The sequence below is a fragment of the Falco cherrug genome, chromosome 18, assembly GCF_023634085.1.
Source record: "Falco cherrug isolate bFalChe1 chromosome 18, bFalChe1.pri, whole genome shotgun sequence".
Lineage (NCBI taxonomy): Eukaryota > Metazoa > Chordata > Aves > Falconiformes > Falconidae > Falco > Falco cherrug.
The window spans coordinates 4,000,785-4,006,033 of NC_073714.1; the positions used below are offsets into that span (position 1 = coordinate 4,000,785).

At 46.6% G+C, this 5,249-nt stretch overlaps 1 protein-coding gene across 1 annotated transcript in view; it reads right to left on the reverse strand.

Annotated features, from left to right (window-relative positions):
* Positions 1-5,249, reverse strand: part of ENTPD4 (ectonucleoside triphosphate diphosphohydrolase 4) — a 248,466-nt gene that overhangs the window by 172,268 nt on the left and 70,949 nt on the right. The window lies entirely within an intron of this gene.

A 5,249-nucleotide genomic window follows, 5' to 3' on the forward strand; every position in this document is an offset into this window, starting at 1 on the left:
TTCTTGCCTCAAGCGCAGAGGTAAGATGACTCAATAAAATGTGCCCTATGTGTGTGGGAAGCAATTGGAGTCCATCAGGCTGGAGACACTACGGCAGGTCATCCAGGTAAAATAGTTCTGCTTCCCGTTTCTTGCTTGCCAGAAAAAAAGCCGTGTGTCTCGCCAGCTCTCGCCAAATTCCCCACGAGGAAAGGAGTGGAGCTGAAAGGCCTGATTGTGGCAGTGCCGGCAGGACAGCAGGCAGGGCAGGCAGGTGCAAGACCTTCCACAGGCAACGTGGGGGCAAAGGAAGGAGAAGATGGGCAGAGATGAGGTTCAGGACATGGAGGTCTAAGGTGTGGATCCTTTCGTTGTCGCACACACACGTTGCCATGCACGGCTCTAACACAACCTAGTAGGTCTACTCACAGCTTTGGGTGGTGCCTCCTCCTGCCTAAAACCCAGCTCTAAGAACTGAGCTGCTCTTTGCCCTTGCGCGTAGCAAGTGGAGTCCCAGATGGATGCCAACCAGCAGAGAAGCGTGCCACGTACCACATCGCAGCACGCAGAATCCCCTGACCCTTGGCAAAATTGAGCCAGACCTCACGTACTACAAGTAGAAACAATACAATAAGCAACACCCTTAAAGAGAGGGTAAAAAAAAAAAAAAAAAAGGAACTAAGACCACAGTGCTTAATTCACAATGATCTACATTGTCGCTCACGCTGTACAGATGGAGAACATTAAACAGTCTGTACGTGTGCACACAATTGCACAACACACAGCACAGCCAGCAATGGGGTTGCAGGTGTTTTCTGAGAAGCATTAACCTTCTTAATCCTGTTAAGAAGCTGTAAAACGTTAGTGGTTCTTGAGAAATACGTGAGAAGGTCCCATACCTTCAATTAACTACCTGCAGCCTGCACCAGATTGCTGCTGTACACACTGCGTCGCAGCGGTGCAGGAGAATTAAGCAAAACGCATGCAACCAACAGAGAGGGATACAGAAGGAAGATGAAGTAACCGTGTTTTTGTCCTACATTTTGAAGAAAAGGGAAGGAAGAAGGAAGCAACATACTTCTAACATACCATATATGTCTACGATCTTCTCCCTGGTGAAAAACATGACAGAGATGTAAAAAGTTTGCAATGAGGTTTCACTAGTCAGAATCAGATGACGGTCTGTGATTTGATTAGAGCCACACTAAAAATAACTCGGCCGGTGCTCACTGAGTTAGTTTCAGTCACAGTTTAGGTGAGAGCATTTTACCCGGTATGAATTCCCCTGGCGATACAAACGTAGCCAAGCGCTGCACATAAGCTGAGTAATTAATAGCTAGAAGGCAGGTCACTTTTCCAAACACTCTGTATAGGTCTAAACCAGCCATCTGATTATATCCTTCAACAGAAACTCAGAAAATAAGAGGACAAAACATTGAAGACTGGTAGCTGAGGAAAAGGATAACTTTGGGAATGTGTGACAACAGAGGCGAGCAGAAGAAAAAGCTTTATGGAAAGAGTAGGTTTTCAAAAGGAACCGTCGAGCTGATCCAAGGGCCCTGGAAGGCAATAGAAGGTCTTCTGTTGACTTCAACGGCTTTTGGATCAGCTCTGGAAATGGAGGGGAAGGGCTTGGGGCTGGCATGGAGAGGCAGGTTTGTGGGGAGGCTGGAATGCAGCTGTGAATAGGAGGAGGAAGCAGGGAGGAGCGCAGGCTGCAGAGCCCTGTGGTTGGCTTTGTATGTCGGAGAAAAACTAACCTGCAGCTGACTGGGGTGGGAGCTTGGTGGAGAAGAAAACGGAGGGAGGTGGAAGGCAGGTTGCTATCTGAGCTGATCCAATAGACCCACGGTCGGTCTGGAGGCAGCTGTGTGTGGATTATCACGTTCGGTCCCTGAAGGTGCTCCCAGGAGGACCAGGATTCAGCTGTGGGGCTAAGAGGTGGAGCTGGAAAGCTCTTTGCCGAAGCTATCCCAGGGTTGGATGGGGGGAAAGCAGAAGGGAACAAACGGAGACACATGGGAGAGCAAAATTACATCTCCCAACTGCTTATCTCTGCCTGCAGTAGTTGTGTGGGTGCCTTTAGTGTCACGGCTGAACAGAGATCTATTTAAGTGCAGGGGAAAGAGATAGCTACGTTGCTCACATGCTCCTGAAACTTCTTGTTGGGTGCATCAGTACCTTTGCAAACCTGGTTCAAAGTGAACAAACATTCAGACAAGGCAGAAGCAGAGCAGCGATTCGAACCCTGGTTTTCCCTGCGCTCGCTCTAGTGCCCCAGCATACAACTATCACTTCACTTTTAATACCCAGTTTAATCTCAGACAGACAGGGTTTGTGCAGACCCTCCTCCGTAGGGGTGCATTTCACCCTTTCCTGCTTCCTTCTTTTAACTGAGCAGATAGCATTTGAGTTAGAACTACCAACAGTTACTAAACATTGAGACAAACTTGTCATCCAGTTTACACTCCCCCCTTTTCTCAAATATGTAATCTGCTCACTGAGACGTTGCACAATTACTAAGGGGTTTCAAAAAGTCTGAAGCTGGTTTCCTGTCAGCTGGGACCTTGCAGACACCTCCTTGACCACCTCCGGGGGAAGAAGCTACAATCAGATGATTACGGAATCGCTGAAGCATGGGCAGAAACATCAAATGCTTCTCAACTCACAAAAGGAAATTACATCCCATTCCCTTTCAAGTCTACCCAAGACCTTCGCCACATCACATTCCCTTCTTAATGCCAGCTGTTTGTTGGGATGTTGTGTCTATTCATAAAGTCACTCTCCTTTATATACCGTTCGAAAGCACAGCTTATTAAGAACATTATCTTAGGAGATTGGTGGGGTCAGCACATGGTTTTCAAGTGCGTCATGCAGAGAGAATGAGCTGAGATAAATGCTTGGATAGCAGCCACTCATTTTGAAAACCAGTTGTTCACAGTTATTTTTCTTAATTATTTTTGTAAGGCAAAGATGCAGTCCAAGAACGCACCGCTTATTTCCATTCATGCAACATTTCAAACACTAAACTGCCTTTTGGACTAAGCTTTATCTTTACAGAACTAAAAAGCCACCGACATAAATTGAATTGCACAGCTCCTCTCTGATGCTCCCTGTGACTGAAACAAACACCTTGGCAGGGCTGTGTCCAAACCCTTCACGAAGATTCTTCTTTAGTCCCTTGCCTGAAGTGCTCTTTCATAACCCGGGACGGCGACACGGTCTGGTATGTGACTTTTCTTACAGAAAATCAGCTCGCTCTGGCTCCAAGCTGTAGCGTCCCCAGGAACCAAATGTTACCAAAAAACATTCCTGTCCCAGGAGTGTCAGGTCGCAGCTCTGTCCCAGGAAGGCTCAGCTCCCCAGGCGCTCAGAGGAGGTAGAAGGTCCATCTGGAAAGGTATCCTTTGTCAGAGCAGAGTGCTAGCTAGAATTAGCCTTCTTCTGATAGCAAGTGGGAGATTAAAATTGACTCGTGATACGGTAACCTTGCTGCAGCTCACCAGAACCCCTGCACTCCGGTCCTCCAGCAGAGGAGGGGTTTGGGGGTAGCTATCAGGACTCTGGCAGACGAGATGCCCTTTTCCTCTCCCTAGCCCTCTTCCTTCCACTAAATCCTGCTCTGGGGGCTCTCACACACTTGCAGAGACGGCTCAAACCCAGCATTACTCACGAAGTTACACAGTGTTTGCCCTAGCACATCTCAGAGCAAGCTCGGAGGCCAGACAATGCACCTGGTCTACATTTACTCTTGTGTAGGAGTATTTTACACTTCCACATGCCCTGTGAAAACACTGTAGTACTGCCAAAGCAGAGCATACCCTTCCACAGACCAGAACAAATGATCCCTAAAACACAGATGCTGAAGGGAGCCCCGCAGTTGCTCAGCGGCAAGAAAAGCTGCACGAAGGGTTTGTACGTGCATCCAGCTCAGCATCCCTCGGAGCAACCGAAGGCAAAGCAAGATGCTCGGGGTGCAAAACCTGCACCGGGGGTGGCAAGAAGTTATTCTGCCCTCAGATCCATCACCCCCACCGCTGCAAAGCGATGCAAGGGGATGGGAAGCTCTCGCTTCTCTCCAGCAGCACCTCACATCCATTTTAAAATCACTCTGCTTCGCTGTAAGTGGCTAAACAAAATAAAAGACACACCGATAATCAGGCTCTTGCCTTAAATCAAGCTTCACTCCTAAAATGCCAGTTCTGCACCTGAGGTGATTATTGCGATCACCACCGCACGCGGATGATTAATCAGCACCATTCTATCCTTAAAGAAAGCTCACAGCCCTTCTGTCGGTAGCTCCCAATCTATCCCCAAATGCCTGGAGATTTGGCAAAATCTAAGGGGCAAGGCTGAATCTACAATTTCGGATTGCAGTGTTCAAAACATCAGAACTTTCAACACATCTCTGAGACAGAAACAGTTAATAACACTTACACTAGAAGTGTGAACTTTTGTTTGCTGTGGCAGAAAAAATTGTCCAGTAAGTTTATTATAGATTTATTTACTGGTTTATAAATGAATGTAATAATATATATACTACTGTGTAATGCGTATTACTAATATAACTTTATATTCGTATACTGCAGTGTATCCACTCTAGTTCTACATGCTCTGTAACACCTATTTCAACATACAAAAAGTTAAACTTCTATAAAGCGGCTCTATATTGACAGTTGTATAATACTATTTTATTACAGCTGGCTGAGTCGATGTGGTGTTTCTAGCAGAGATTTTTAGATTAGGATTTGACAGGCGGCACCTTGATTGCTCACTTGTCTGCATCCTGTTAGACAGTTCCACGTAGACCTCAAGCAAACATTACTAATGTAGATCGAAGGGGAGAAAAGGACCTGCTCGGTGCTGAGGTATGATTCACAGATTTTCATCTGTGGTGATTTTCATGTGGCAATCGGTGAGAACTGAAACACACCTTCAACGCCAGCCCTGCGTATCCCTTTTACCCTAAACCTCTTGTAAACTTTCCCGTTCCTCAAGCCACCGTTGGGACCCACTGTTTCTAGTGTAGCTTTTTACCAACCCAACGATCAAAAGACGTTAGGACCACTTGACTCCCCCTCTTTCTTTCCATTCCCCCCCGCTAAACCGTTTTAGGGAATTTATTTCAGAGAAGTATTCAATCTATCACAATTCGTGTGACATGAACTAACCAGCAGGAACTTCCGCGTGCTGTAACGCTCCGCGACTTGAAAGTTGTGCAACACCTTTAGTAAACACTTCCTCATATAGGAACAAGAATAAAGCTGAAC